Source organism: Sorex fumeus, unplaced genomic scaffold, assembly GCF_029834395.1.
Source record: "Sorex fumeus unplaced genomic scaffold, SorFum_2.1 ptg000003l, whole genome shotgun sequence".
Lineage (NCBI taxonomy): Eukaryota > Metazoa > Chordata > Mammalia > Eulipotyphla > Soricidae > Sorex > Sorex fumeus.
Window position 1 is genome coordinate 61449715 of NW_026606060.1, and position 16453 is coordinate 61466167.

Genomic DNA, 16453 nt, shown 5'->3' on the forward strand with positions numbered 1-16453 from the left:
AGGCAGACTCTTTGGGGTCAGAGCTCTTAACATCATATTGAGTACATGAGGCAGCAGGGAAGGCAGGGTGGCCCCCAAAGTCCCAAACCCCCTAGTGCTGAAGAGGGCAGGAAAGTAGACTCCAAGGATGTTACAGTTCATCTGCATAGCAGAACGATCCCTGGAGATGATTTCCTGGAAAGAAAGATCAGAGTAGGAGGTAGGTGTGGGTATGCACAGCGGAACCAGTCCAGATATGGAACTGGATGGAGGAAGATTCCATTGTGGCGATCAGCTCAATGAAGCAAAGAGGTAGTGAGAGTTCCCATAAAACAGTCCAAAGAACCATCCACCATCGGTTCTCCATGTTCTCAGCCCCGTGGATTGGACCAGAACCAGCCTGCTGGTTGTCAGCTTGCAGACTGATCTGGGGGCTGGTCAGTCTCCACAATCCCATGAGCGGATACCTTGGGATAAGTATGGAGTCAGACAAAATTGGGCGCGTTCAGGGTGGTATGGCCATAGACAGAACTCAACCGCTGGCCATGCTCATGACCGATCTCCACACATTTAGGCGAGCCTCACCCATGGTGAACCTATTCCTGGACTGCGTGGCTGCGTTTGCGACCTCGAGACACTTCATACAACACACCCTACCCACACTCCAAGAGTGCCATACCACATTTGATGCGGTTCAAAGTAGGAGGTAACCAATCTTACAGGGAAATATTTATATATATAAAAATATATATTTATATAGAAATTTATATATTTATTTATATATATTTATAAATTTACATATGGAATTTTATATATGTAAATATATTGCTCGAGCAGGCCCAGTAACATCTTCATTGTGCCAATTGTTACTGTGTTTGGCATATTGAATACGTCATGGGTAGCTTGCCAGGCTTTGCCCTGCGGGCGAGATACTCTTGGTATCTTGCCTGGTTCTCCGAGAAGGGTGGAGGAATGGAACTCAGGTCGGCCATGCTGACCTCTTGCAAGGCCCTACCCGCTGTGCTATCGCTCCAGCCCATTGTGAACTACTTTAAAAATTCTTTTTAAACATTTAAAAAAAGTTTAAAAAGTATTAAGTCGGACTTTGAGTTTATTCTGAGTAAGAGGGGAGGGTGGACCACACCCATGCAGCAGTTGCGATGTTGATTATGGCCAGTAGAGGGCAGCGCAGAGGCAGGGAGGGCACGTGGCCAGGTTGAAGTTGAGCCGGGAAGGGACACTGTGTGGGCTCTGGAGGAAGCTTCAACTTAGGGAGTGTTGCAGGTGATGTAGATGTGGCATTGGGGGTGACTCTAGGTGTTTGGCTTGATATGGGAAGAATGAAGAACCTTAGCGACCCAGCCATGTCTGGGCCAGGGAGGGGCCTCAGTGTTGGAGCACAAGCCCACCCTACTTCAGGCCCGTATTTGAAGAAGGGAGAAAGGAAACTCAGAGGGCGCATTTGGAGGGGGCTGAACTCAAGCTTCGCGTGGTGGTTTGGTTCCTGGAACTGCAAGGCTCCCCAAGCATCGCTGGAAGCCAACCCTCGGTGCTGGAGCACTGAGCCACAACCCAGAAGTGGCCTCCAAAACAAACAACAAACAACAAGCAAAAAGGAGCCAGAGGGGCAGTACCCAGGTTGGGCATTTTGCTTTGCATGTGGCTACCTTGGGCTTGGTGCCCAGCACCACATATGCGCCCCCAAGCCCCACAAGGAGGAAGCTCGGAGCACCGCCAGGTGTGGCCCCAACACAGAAAGAACAACAGCCAAGAAAGAAAATGATGTAAGGGAGAGGAGAGAGGGAAACGTTGAATCCAGAATGCTTATTTGACACTTCAAGGTTGATGATCGTCAGCAATTTGGAGAAAAAGAGGAAGCTAAAAGGGACTGTTGGCAGCCCTGTAAGTAGGGGGAATGTCAGCCCTTCCTGGTGACAGGGTCCATATTAAAGGCGCAGCTGGAATGGTAAAACGCCCTGTTGCTCGACCACACCCACCCGTGGGTTGACTTTATTTGGGGGAGTCCTCCCTCCATCTCGCCCTGCTTTTGAACAATGGGTTACGTTTCCCACAGTATCGGGGCAAAAGCTGGGCGTTGTTCCTGCTCTCTCCTTCCTTATCGCTTTGTGTTCCTCTGTCCACACTTGGATACGTCACCTGTGACGTGGGCCCCTGTCACCCTCTACCAGAGAGCCTAGCCTGTTAATACTGTGGATTCCCTGCTCCCAATCACAAGTGCTCAGGAGGGTGAAGAGAGAGTTAAATCTGTACTTGGGGAAGGGGGAGGAGAATAAAATAGGCATTTCAAAATCTCCATTGGATTGTATTAAAGTGTTCCTAACTTCCCATGCACCCACTTTTCCCCCTTGGAAGCATGTTTTGTTATATTATTTCGGATGTTTTCCCAGATGTAATTTTTGTGCTTATTTTTACCTTAACTTCTCTAGGTATGTATACTAAAAACATCATGAACACATTACTTATTTTCTTTAGTATATGTGTGTATTAGTTTCATACTAGGGTTGTTAGCAGTATGATTTCTGAATACAATTTAATTTAATTTCTTTGAGTTCTGTTTCTCTTTATTTCCCACTAAGGAGGTAGGATTAAGTAACTATATTTAAAGTTTTTGAGATAATTCCTCTCCATGTAATTAAGTTATCAACTTGATATAGTTGAAGTTTTGTTTCTAACTTTCAGGACGAATACTTTCCCATAGGAAAGCGTTGAATTTTGTTTTTAATAGCTATCGCAACAATTTACATATTTTCTAAGTGAAGAGCTACTCCCTCCCTCCCGCCTGCTTCTTCCCTGTTCCTAAAATTCTATCATTTTTTCCATTACATTTTAATTTACTCTTCCATTTTGGAATATACATGCTTTTCTTTATTTAGGTAAAATAATACTAAACAAAACATTCTTTCACCATGGTTTATTTTTTTTTCACTTAACCATAATTTATGGATTTCGGCTTCACAGTGATTCTCAAAAAGCTTGTTTCTCTCCTTCCTTCCTTCCTTCCTTCCTTCCTTCCTTCCTTCCTTCCTTCCCTTCTTCCTTTATTTCCTTCCTTCATCCCTCCCTTGCTCCCTCCCTTCCTTTTCTCCCTCCCGCCTTTCCTCAGTTCCTTCCTTGGTCCCTCCCTCCCTCTCTTTTCTTCTTACCTTCTTTTGTGCTTAATGACCGCACTTGTCTGTGTTTGGGATCACACCTGGCAGTGCTCAGGAGGCCATACATACACGTGCTAGAATTTGCACCATGGTTGCATCTGTGGCAAACGCAAGGCAGGAGCTTTACTCTCTGCTGTTTCTTGAGCCCCCAGCACTGCTTCCTTTTCTGCAGCTGCATAGTTTTCCCGGAGATAAATTTTTCTCGGTATAAATTGAAGACAACAGCAGTTGATCTAGATTCAGTAATTGGAATAATAAGATGATTCTTTAGTGCAGTAATAAAACCTGTAAAGAACAGGGTGTTGGGAGAATTCCCATGCATTTGTGTGAGGACACGTTTTGTTTGAGGCACCTGTGAGGATATCCAAGAGGAGTTGTGAGCAGACGGTTTGGGACACCAGAGTTTGGAGTTCACAGGCGAGGGCCAGGCTAGGTATATAATTTGGAAGTTCAAAGTCGGGCCGTACAGTGGTGTTAACTCTCCAGTTTGTTTGGCCAGTTTTTCCCTCTTGGCTTACATTTGAAAACATACGACATTTTGTTTGATTTGACCCTTTCATATTGCTGATTCCCTGATTTCCACGCAAAGGAAAGTCAGAGCAGGGAGGAGGCATGAGGAAACTGAATTTTGTTTTTCTAACCTTCTTTGTGCCAGTTTTGTGCCCCAGGCCATAGCCAATGCAGTCACCCACCTCCACCCTCCAGGTGCTCTCCCTCCTCCCCAGAGCTGGTTCCCAGAACTCTTGGTTCCCTTTAAGCGTTTTCCTTGTTTGATTTGGGAGGAAGGGTGCCAGGCTTTTCATGAATGCAGGAACCAGAACTTCTATCTGAGGATTTTATTTGTTTTGTTTTCTTTGTTTTGTTTTGGGGACACACCTGGTGACGCTCAGGGATTACTCCTGGCTCTGCACTCAGGAAGCTCCTGGTGGAGCTTGTGGGACCATATGGGATGCTGGAGATTGAACCTGGGCCAGCTGCGTGCAAGGCAAGCGTCCAACCTGCTGTACTGTCTCCCCTGAGCTTCTGTTTGGGCTTTAAACCTGGGAAATTAACCAAGGGAAAGGAGTATTAATTTTTTTTTATTAGCGAAACACCATGAGGTACAGTTGTAGACTTACAAATTTTTGTGCTTGGGTTTCAGTTATACAATGAGCAAGTACCCATTCCTCCACCAGCACCCATCCTCCACCACCACGGGTCCCAGCATCCCTCCCACCTCCCCTCCCCCTCATCCCACCCTGCCTCTGTGGCAGGGCATTCCCTTTTGTTCTCTCTCTCTCTCCTTTTGGGTCCTGTGTTTTGCAAGAGAGGCATTGAGTGGCAATCATGTTTGGCCTATAGTCTACTTCCAGCATGCTTCTCCCACCCTGGGAGGATCCTCCCAACACCCTTTATTTGGTGCTCTCTTCTCTATCTGAGCTTGGAAAGGAGTATTAATTTAAGAAGAAGAAAAGATTGGATAGAGAAACTGGTTTATCGTGTCTTTCAAATACCCTACGGGAACATCCCAAAGAGAACGAACCAGTTTAGAGGCAAGTGCAAGAGAAGAGAGATTTAACACAGCTGGGAACAGACTCCTGCGTGAGAAATCAAGAATTGCCCCCTTTTAGAAAACATACGACATTTTGTGTGAAGAAGTGTTCTCATTCCCAAACTCTATTCCAGCAACGCTGGCCTGGGTCTCCTGGAGAAATCACCCCCGTCCCTACAGTAGGCAGGGAAAGGCGACCAACAACTCCCAAACTCTGCAGAGTTTTTTCATTTCAAAGACCACTTTCATTGTTAAAGAAAACACAAAAGGGACTGGAGCGATAGCCCAGCGGGTAGGGCGTTTGCCTTGCAAGCAACCAACACAGGTTCGATTCCTGCATCCCATATGGTCCCCTGAACACCGCCAGGAGTAATCCCTGTGCATTGCCAGGTGTGATCCCCCTCCCCTCAAAAAAAAAAAAGAAAGAAAGAAAGAAAACACAAAAGACTCAAAAGAGTATGTCTGAGACAGCTTCTTGACTTTGTTCAACAACTCCTGATTCCCACCCCAGCATCCTCCTGCCCCGCACAGAGGAAGAGTTCTGAGCTGCTGTGTGGCAGGAAAGGTTGTAGGCGGAAGGGAGTGAGCGGAACAGAAGTTCCACAGGCAAGAGGAGTGAGTGACGGTCACACTCATCATCGTTCTTCCCAGCGCTGGCCTGGAGTGTTCTGAGATTCCCTTTCAGGGATTCTCCACTTAAGCTCCATCGCCTTCCCACCACCAAGGAGGCCGCACTCTCCCTTCTTCCTGCCTACCCCACTGTCCGTGCAGTTACCACCATAGTGTTTATGGAATGAATGTGAAGGTCAATCGTGTGACTATTTGCGAGCTTTCTCATTTTAGTTATTCATTGTCTCCATGAGTGAAACCGCCCAATAATTGTCTCTTGCTTCTGGACTTATTTCACTGTGTACCATTTCTTCAAGTGCATCCTCAAGAGCATGATTTTCTTTGGACTGGCAGGGAAGGTAGAACACAACTTCCTCATCCATCATCTCTTGCTGTCACTTAGTTGCATTGTTCGGGGTGGGGGAGAGCCCTGAACCTTCATGTGTGAGACTCAGTCCCTGACCCACCCCCTCCTGGGTACAGGAGATGGGCCATCAGAGGGCTGGGTATGAGTCATGTTCCCCAAAGAAGAAAGTTCCCTGAAGTTGGGGCCTGAGAGATAGGACAGGAAGTAAGGTGTCTGCTCTGCATGCAACTGACTCGGGTTCAATCCCTGGCATCCCATATGGCCCCCTGAGCACCTGTCCCCACTGAGTATGGCCCAAAACACAAGACAACAACAAAGACAAGTTGCATAAGCTTTGCTGGTTTACTAGTATGTATGATAAAAGAAAAAGAAATAGCACCTCTATTTTCTTTCTTGCCAGGACAGGGGACAGATTGACTATTGGGTTCAGTCCCCGCAGGCCCAGAATTTCATCAGTTATGCTACAAAATTATGCTTATATCAAGGCCTCCCCCCCAAAGCACAAGGTTTGAGAGCTTTGGGGCTGGTGAACAGGAAGGGGTTGGGGAGAATGGTGGCCCCAGATGTATCTGAGAGCAAGAGGAAGGAAGGGCAGTTGGTGAGACTGAGCCCTGTGGTCTGATGACCCCAGGTTAGGCCTGGGTGATGGGAAGGCCACCAGGTAGTGGCTGTCAATGGCCCAGTGCAGTGGGAAAACCCATGTTCCTCATATTGGCAGCAAATCAAGTCCCAACTGAAAGGGGTGTTTCGTCTGGTTGTTGAGCAGGTGAGGCAGGGATTCCAAACGGTGTCCCAGCTGGCGGTTATGTGGACTAGGGAGCACGTGGCCTCCTGCACAGAGGCCCTCTCCTGGCGTGGGCGGGCTCACTCTAAGCCTGGATGAACAAGGAGGGGAGAAACTCTAGCCTTGGTTGGGTATTTGCCTCTTTTGTTTGTGATTAGACGACAACAATGGAACCCCTCCTGGAAGCACGTAGGAAGGCTGAGATTTGGATGGGTCTGGTCGTGCCTTAACCTAGTCTTTGTAGGAGCAGGCCAAGGACTTGCCGTACCCCCTTTGGAGGCTGTCTAGGGACTGAACAAGCTTAAGGGAGGAACCTATGAGGGCCTGACAGTGGGTTGGGGGAGGAGCTGCCAAGAGGCAGCGCAGGAGGTTGGGGGGAGAGAGCATCCACGCAAGTCAGGCTCAAGAGCTCTCTGGAAGGGGAAGACACAGGTCCTTCCCTCGCACGTATGGGGCCCTGTGTTTGACTTCCTGCACCGCAGATCCAGTAAACACGCGTTCTCTTTTTTTTCAAGGAGGAAGGCGACAGTGGCAGAGCAGAGAACTGCAAGCAGGGATGTGTCTGGTGGATAGTTTTGCAAAATTCTCTGTGTCCCGTGGTCCCGCGCCTTTGACCTCTGGAATCTTCAGGAAGCTACCCCAAATCTAGTATGGCTGGGCTCCAAGGTTTGACCATTTTTTAAAAGATGTCCACAATAATTTATTCCATTCAATATTCCAGCACCACCCAACACGATAACACCATCCCACCCTTATTTTGAATTTTCCCACCACCACCCAAACCTGCTCCCAAAGCAGGTCCTAAATAAGTTATTTTATATTGCTTGCTATGAATAATAGGGCTGGAGCAATAGCACAGTGGGTAGGGTGTTTGCCTTGCATGCGGCCAACCTGGACAACCCGAGTTTGATTCCTTTGCCCCTCTCAGAGAGCTCGGCAAGCTACCGAGAATATCTCGCCTGCACAGCAAAGTCTGACAAGCTCCCCGTGACGTATTCAATATGCCAAACACAGTAACAACAAGTCTCACGATGGAGACGTTATTGGGCCCGCTCGAACAAATCTGTGAACAATGGGAGGACAGTGCAGTGCAGTGCAGTGCTATGAATAATATGCTAAAAATGATTCAGAAAGTTTCCTTAGAGGAAAGTATGTGAAGATTGCTATATCTCAATCTGGAGCCTTTAAGCGATTACTAACATGTTGTTACAGGTTGACCCTTGTGTGCTTATATATATATATATATATATATGTATATATATATATATCACTTGATCACTTGATATCCCGTTACTCATCGATTTGCTCGAGCGGGTGCCAGTAACGTCTCCATTCATCCCTGTTGCGTGCTAGCATAGCCCAATGGCATCTGCTCATTCTAGGAACACGAAGAGCCTCAAACTGATCGTCCAGGGTCTTGACAAAGAAGTCTGACCATCTCGTAGGTGGGCGTCCACGTGATCTTTTGATATCCTGTGGAATCCAGTCGGTAATGGCTCTAGTCCAGCGTTCATCTCTAAATCTCATTACGTGTCCAGACCATCTGATTTTTGATGCCTTGGCAAATGAGACAGCGTCCCTGATTCTTTTTTTTTTTCTTTTTGGGTCACACCCAGTGATGCACAGAAGTTACTCCTGGCTCTGCACTCAGGAATCGCCCCTGGCAGTGCTCAGGGACCATATGGGATGCTGGGAATTGAACCCAGATTGGCTGTGTGCAAGGCAAATGCCCTACCCGCTGTGCTATTGCTCCAGCCCCGCGTCCCTGATTCTTGAGCGTTGATGGAAATCGGAACTCCACATTCTTTATCTCATTTGAGTGCAGTGTGATACTCCAAGCATAGCTCTTTCGATTCCTCTTTGAGAGACCCGAATAGCATTCTCATCCTGTTTTCGTAAGGCCTAGGTCTCTGAGGTATATGTTAATGCAGGAAGAACAGTGGAATAGAAGAGATGTGCTTGGAGCTGGAGGTTCTTTGTCCTCTTAGTTATTTTTCAACGCTCTTGAAGGCGTTTCAAGCCGTTCTCTTCCTTCTGCGCAACTCAGGTGGCAGGTCATTCGTTATGTTGACTTTTCGACTTAGGTACACATACTGTTGCATTCAGAGATGGTCATTCCATTGAGAGTGAATGGAACGTCAGAAACAAGACTCTTTCTCATGAATATTGTCTTTGTGAGATTCAGCTGTAATCCGACCTTTCCACACTCACGGTTGAAGTCGGTCAGCATTTGTGCCATTTGGCTGATGTTTGGTGTTATTAGAATGATGTCATCAGCAAAGCGGAGGTGATGTAGTTGCCAACCATCTACCTTCACTCCCATTCCTTCCCATTCTGATCGTCGCGATAGCACAGCGGTAGGGCGTTTGCCTTGCACACAGCCAACATGTCTGACCCGAGTTCGATTCCTCCGCCCCTCTCGGAGAGCCCAGCAAGCTACCGAGAGTATCTCGCCTGCACAGCAGAGCCTGGCAAGCTCCCCGTGACGTATTCGATATGCCAGACACAGTAACAACAAAGTCTCCAATGGAGACGTTACTGGGCCCGCTCGAGCAAATCGATGATCAACGGGAGGGCCTTTACTTTACTTTACTTTTATCTATCTATCTATCTATCTATCTATCTATCATCTATCTATCTATCTATCTATACATATATATAGATTGATTGAAATAGGTTGCCTTCATACCCCATCAAATGTGGTGTGCTATTTATTCTTGGTACATCAGTGGGGTAGAGTAAGAAATTTGCAGCCACGTGCTCCAGAAATTCTAAAATTTTAAATACGGTGATACATCTGGAGTTAAACTTTTAACTGAATGGTGACTCTGGGGTCTGGGGTTATCTCTGCGGCATGTTTCTCTCTTCTGATTTTTATTTGTGAGTCTCTGGATCGTGGCCATTAGTGAGCTTATATGGCGCCAGAGGCAGTTCATGGGTGTGACTGCAGGCTCCTGGAAGCACAGGGAGGCAGGCATCTATTCCTAACTCTGTGAGAGGTTGGAGATTTCACAGTTTGACCATTTTTTAAGATAGCTTTTTAAAAAATGGATTTTAGGGAGCTGTAGCGATAGTACAGCAGGTAAGGTAAGGCCTTGCACACGGCCTACACAAGTTCGATCCTCGGCATCCCATATGGTCCCCCAAGCACAGCCAGGAGTAATTCCTGAGTGCAGAGCCAGGAGTAACCCCTGAGCATCTCTGGGTGTGGCCCAAAAAGAGAAAAAAAAAAGGATTTTATATTTTCTCGGTCCCTTTGACAGGGCTGGAGCGATAGCACAGCGAGGGCTGAAGCAATAGCACAGCGGAAGGGCATTTGCCTTGCACGCAGCCAGCCCAGCAGAGTCGGGTTTGGTTCCTCCAACCCTCTCGGAGAGCTCGGCAAGCTACCGAGAGTATCTCACCCGCGTGGCAAAGCCTGGCAAGTTACCTGTGACGTAGTCAATATGCCAAACGCAGTAACAAGTCTCAAGATGGAGATGTTAAGAGATTACTAACATGTGGTTACAGGTTGACCCTTGTGTGCTAATGTAGATAGATAGATAGATAGATAGATAGATAGATAGATAGATTGATTGATTGAAGTAGGTTGCATTCTACTTCATACCCTATCAAATGTGGTGTGGATGGAGACGTTACTGGACCTGCTCGAGCAAATCAATGAACAACGGGAGGACCGTGTCCCTTTGACACTGCCATGGTGGTGGTGACCTGGGGTCATAAACTTGGCCCGGGTACACTGGAGAGCAATCAGAGGTGCTTTGTGGGGGTACCTGGGGCCACCATAGGGGACCAGCCTGGGCCGTGTTGGGGATGAGACTCTCCCACAGCATCACATGCTGGGCTTCTGTGGCTGGTTTGTTGCCGGGGAAAGACTGAGTTTGGGATCAGGCTGGTCCCAGACAGTGTCTCCTGCAGGTGATAAGGCCTGGAGCCCGCTATCGGTGTCCACTCCCTTCACAGAACACGGTGCACACATGGGCCAGTCATGATAGGAACTGTGAAGAAGGACAGCGAGGCTGTCATGGGCGGGTCTGTCGTTTAATTCTACGACTGTTCTTAGACTTCTTTTCCAGCCACAACCTCACTCAACTTTCAAGGCCCAGAAAACATGTGAGACCTGAGCTCCTAGAAAGTTCAACAGACTAGAAGTCTGTGTGACTCTGAGCTGGGTGAGGCCCAGGACACTTTCTCCAGGCTGGAGGGGGCAGGGCATGGAGACCAGCCTGACCCCCGTGTGTAGCCCCAGCCTTGCAGCTCGGACATTCGCATTTGATCCACTGTTGGCTCTTTGCTGATCACTTCATCTGCTTTTCACAATCCTACTGTGCTCAGTACTGATTGCTCCAGTATTTTCTTTTTTTTTTTTCTCTGTTATCCTAGCTTCCTGATTGGATACCAGGGGTACATGGGGCAGAGGATGAGCCAGAGACAGGCCTGCAGCGAGTTCAGACTGGCCTGGGCCCTGCAGAGGATGAAGGAGCACCCTTCAGTATCTCTATGCCGTTCTCATGCGGAACTGGCTTAAGATAACTTTTAAAAAACAGATTTTATATTTTCTCTTTCCCTTCAACATTGCTGTGGTGTAGTAACCTGGGGTCATACTGGTTCTGGCAGTCTCCTGGCCCCGTTCGTGAACATAGAAAGTTCTGTTTGCTTGTGACGCTGTGTTTGGCCCCAAAGAATAGACAGAATATACAGAATATAGCTGAATATAGCTGTGTTTTTTTTTTTAACCAACCTGATAGATCAAAGGATGCCATGGCGGCCTTCCCAGCTGCCACTGCACCCCCAACGGCTCTGACATACTAAGTTTTCTGTTTGTTTTTTTTTCCTTTTCTTTCAGTTTTGGGCTTTGTGCATTATACACAGCAGGAGGCCCAGAATCAGATCATGCACAGGACAGCAGGAACCAAGCTTAGAGAAGGGTTGGTCCTGAGTCAAGCAATTCCTGAACCCCTCCCCATCACAGAGAATGCCCTTTTCCATCCTACCAAGACATGGTTGTGACTCACGTAGCAGAACCTGGTGCTTCCAGATCTCTCTCTCTCTTTTTTTCCCCTTTGGGCACTCCTAAGCTGAGTCTAGGCACTGACCCAAGAAATGTGGGCAGAAGTTACAATACCACCTCCACCCATTGTACAGAGATCAACTCTCCCATAAACTTCCAGACTTCCTCATATCACAGACTCCAGGTACCTGGAAGAGGATGAGGGGCAGGGGAGGGGGACCCCAGGGGCAGAGATGCACCAGCTAGAAGGAGGCTGGGCCCTGATGCCTGGGAGGAGCCTGGCTCTCTGCTTCTGCTCTCTCCTAGACCGGGCCGTGAGCAACAGTGAATGCACTCATGCTCCAGAGCCACAGAAAGTTCAAGGTTGCTGGTTCTGGCATTAACCTGGCCCTGAATGACACATTAGTGAACATAGAAAGTTCTGTTTGCTGGCGACACTGCGTTTGGCCTTGAAGAATAGAATCATGCTGGCATTTTTCTAACAACCTGACAGATCAAAGGACACCACAATGGCCTTCCCGGCTGTCACTGTGCCCCCAGCAGCTCTGACATTCTAAGTTTTCTGTTTGTTTTGTTTTACTTTTCTTTCGGTTTTAGGCTTTGTGCTCAGGGGGGTGGTGCTTGGGGACCACGTGCAGTGCCAGGGATTGAATCAGGGTCAGCGGTGTGCGGGGCCTGTGCTGTAACCCCTGTGCTCGCTCTCTGGTCCTCGTTTTTTTTTTTGATTGGATGGGGATCACACCCAGGATTGGGGTGCCAAGAATCCACCCCAGGGCCTCCTGTATGTGCGAGGTATGTGCTCTGCCACTTAAACCACATCTGGAAACCTTGCTTTCCAATTTACCAGCAGTAAAACATGAAGTAGGATTGGCTGGCAGGAGACAAAGGAGTTTTTTATTTTTATTATTATTATTTTTCCATGATAGCACAGTGGTAGGGCATTTGCCTTGCACGCAGTCAACAAGGCCGACCTGAGTTCGATTCCTCCGCCCCTCTCGGAGAGCCCGGCAAGCTGCTGAGAGTATCTCGCCCACATGGCAAAGCCTGGCAAGCTCCCCGTGACGTATTCGATATGCCAAACACAGTAACAACAAGTCTCAAAATGGAGACATTACTGGGCCCGCTCGAGCAAATCAATGAACAATGGGAGGACAGTCTTTGTTTTTTTTTTTTAATTATTTTTCTATTTATTATTTGTATCACTGTATCACTGTATCACTGTCCTCCCGTTGTTCATCGATTTGCTCAAGTGGGCCCAGTAACATCTCCATTGGAGACTTTGTTGTTACTGTGTTTGGCATATCGAATACGTCACGGGGAGCTTGCCAGGCCCTGCCGTGCGGGCGAGATACTCTCGGTAGCTTGCCGGGCTCTCCGAGAGGGGCGGAGGAATCGAACTCGGGTCGGCCATGTTGGCTGCGTGCAAGGCAAACACCCTACCGCTGTGCTATCGCTCCAGCCAATTTAAATTTTTTTTATTAGCGAATCACTGTGAGGTACAGTTACAGACTTACAAACTTCTGTGCTTGCATTTCAGTCATACAATGCTCAAGTACTTCCTCCACCAGTGCCCATTCTCCACCACCCATGATCCCAGTATCCCTCCCACCACCCACCACCCCTCCCCCTGCCTCTGTGGCAGGGCATTCCCTTTTGTTCTCTCTCTCCTTTTGGGTGTTGTGGTTTGGATAGAGGTATTGAGTGGCCATCGGGTTCCATCTATAGTCTACTTTTAGCTCACATCCCCCATCCCGAGGGGGTCCTCTAACCACAATTTACTTGGTGTTCCCTTCTCTATCTGAGCTGCCTTTTCCCCCAGCATGTGGGGCCGCTTCCAAGCCATGGAGCAAACCGAGGAGTGAGTTTTTAAAAAGTGAGGTAGCAATGCTTACAAGATGGTGTGTTGTGTTGTTTTGTTTTTGCTTTTTGGGTCACACCCGGCGATGCACAGGGGTTACTCCTGGCTCTGCACTCAGGAATTACTCCTGGCGGTGCTTGGGGGATCATATGGGATGCTGAGAATCGAACCCGGGTTGGCCGCATGCAAGGCAAATGCCCTACCTGCTGTGCTATCGCTCCAGCCCCAAGATGGTGTGTTGAATGACAGTTTCACATCTCATCAGGTGTATGTTACTCCCAACAGTCCACCGGGGTCCCTTCCCCAATATGATGCCAACTTCCCACCCCCCAGGATCTCGGTGCTGCAGAGTCTAGGGGATTTGTTTTGGTTCCTCTGTCCCCTGCTTTCTTTATAGGCCACATGTGAATGAGATCAGGTGGCACTTCCCCTTCTGATTGATGTCACTTACTGTGATTCTCTGCAATTCCATCTATGTTTGACGGAGGAGAGACCCCAGCAGAGTGGCATTCCACAGGGGGTGTCTACCATGTAGGGAAGAGAGACCTGTTTTTTGGGGGGTGTTGGGGATGTGGTTCAGAGACAGAGAGTTTGTCTTCTTGCCTATATGAGGCCCCTGTGTTCAAGGCCTGGTGCTGGGAGGTGTGGGGGGTTGGGGGAAGCAGCAAACGTAGCCACAGGGACAGAGGCCCAGGAAAGCAAGTGTAGTAGGAGGAAGCAGGAGAGCTGAGGGCAGGGAATGGCTCAGGGGAAGAGGCCGCGGGGTCCAGCGAATGCTGGCCGGCCAGATGTGACTGCGGGCACACAGAGATGCTCAGAGATTTTGGTCGGTGTCTGGAATATGGTCAAGGCTGTAAGAAGCAGGAAGTATGGGTTCCTTCTGCCCGCTGTTGGGCACGGGGAGGGAGGGAAGGGACCTCACTGCAGATCATTGTGTTGGGGGCAACGGGGCTCTTCAGAAAGGAAGTTTCTTCCCCTCTGAGCAAGCCTGGCACCACACACATGAAGGTACTGGCAGAGGAACAAAGGCATGCGGGTCCCGGGGCTGAGATCTCCAAGCCTCCTCGGATCTTATTATCTCATTCTTACTTTGGACTACCTGGCAGGCCACCGAATGTAACCTGCCCACACGGCAGAGCCTGGCAAACTCCCCGTGGCGTACCCAATATGCCAAATACCAGTAACAATGATGGGTGTCATTCTTCTAACCCTGAAAGAGCCTTGAATATGGCACTTTTTAAAATCTCAGGGCTAGGACGAAGGAGACATTACTGGGGCCTGCTCGAGGCAATCGACGAACAATAGGATGGTGGTGATCGTGATCGTGAGCAAGCCTGGCACCAGCCAGGTCAGCTGCCCACAGTAACCTCCCCCCAACCCATTGTACTTCTGAGTGGGCATTGGGCAGTGAGCCAAGTTCAAGCTAAGAAGCCCCAGTGACCTCAGCAGTGTTCAGGGCATCGAAGACACTCACCTGCCACCAGGTCACTTGAGAGGACCGGCAGGTTACATCTGTGTGAACGGACAGGACCCCAATGCCTTTGTGACTGCTTGGAATTAACTTTATGACTTATTAAGTGATATGACGAAATTAAATACGAGAATAAATTATTAATGAAAGAGTTAATTAGCACCTATAAAATGTATCCTAGGTGCCAGACACAGCCCCCAGGTCCCACGGGAGGCCTGGGTTGGATCCCTGGCACTGCAGGGCCTCTTGGACGCTGCTGGGAGCAACCCCTGACCCAAAGGCAGCTTCAGCAGTCCCCGGCACCACTGTGTGCAACCCCCAAAACCAACAAGATAAAGAACAAACTCAAAAATAAAGCCACTTCTCCCCTTTGTTTCCTCATCTCAAGAGGGTGTTGCAATCGGCCCATCTGCTATCAGGCATGTCTCTACCATGTGTGGCCTTGTTCCTGATGACCTATACAGATATAACATGTTTCCTTCTTATTTAAAAAACAGGAGGGGTGTGTGTGTGCTCCCAGCAGTGCTCAGCTGCCCTGAGGGTTTCTCCCAGCGATCCCTCACCAGTCCGGAGGGGTGTTTCCAGGGGAGGACAGGCGGAGATGGGGTTTCTCAGGCCCTACAGTTTTGGGGATCACTGGGCCACATCCAGCAGTGCTGGGGGGAGCATGTGGTGCCAAGGTTTGAATTTAGGTCTCAGCTTATGCAACCCTGAGCGCTGAGCAATCCACCCGGCTACACCGCCTGCTTCCTGCTCTTACTGCCTGAGCAGTGGCAGAGAGAACTGTCAAGGATGGAGGGCAAAACAAACGCATCGGATCATTGACTTTATTCTTTATTATGGGCTGGAGCGATAGCACAATGGTAGGGTGTTTGCCTTGCGCACAGCCAGCCCGGCTGAGCCGGGTTCGATTCCTCCGCCCCTCTCGGAGAGCCCAGCAAGCTACCGAGAGTATCTCGCCTGCACGGCAGAGCTTGGCAAGCTACCTGTGACGGATTCGATTTGCCAAACACAGTAACAACAAGTCTCACAATGGAGACGTTACTGGGCCTGCTCGAGCAAATCGATGAACAACGGAGGACAGTGCTACAGTGCTGCATTTTTTATTATGTGGAATTGCAAAATTGGATATGTGAATAAATTATTAATAAAAGAGTCAACTAACACTTATAAACCGTATACGACGTGGCAGGCACAGTTCTAAGTTAATTCTCCTATCTGTGGAGTTCTCGGGACAACTCCACAGAACAGCAATGAGTTCACTTCCATTTTACAGATGGGGAAAGTGAGGCAGAGAGAGAGAGAGAGAGAGATCAAATACCGGGCCATCGCCCTGGCAGCAGAGCTGAGTGACCTGGATCCGAGCCAGAAGCATGGTCTCTTGGATACGGGCTGTGGGGACCTCGGCTAGAGTTTCTCAAGTGTCACCCACAGGAGAGCATGGCCTGGCCGTGTATCATGGGAGTGACATGGGGGCCCAGGCAGAGACATATCGGCACTTTAAATTTATTTAGACTTTTGGGCCACACCCGGCAGTGCTCAGGGGTAAATCCCTGGTCCTGTGCTCAGGAATTACTCCTGGTGGTGCTCGGGGGACCATATGGGATGTTGGGACGGAGCCTGGGTTGGCAGCTGCTAGGTAAGTGCCCTCCCTGCTGTATTATCTCTCTGGC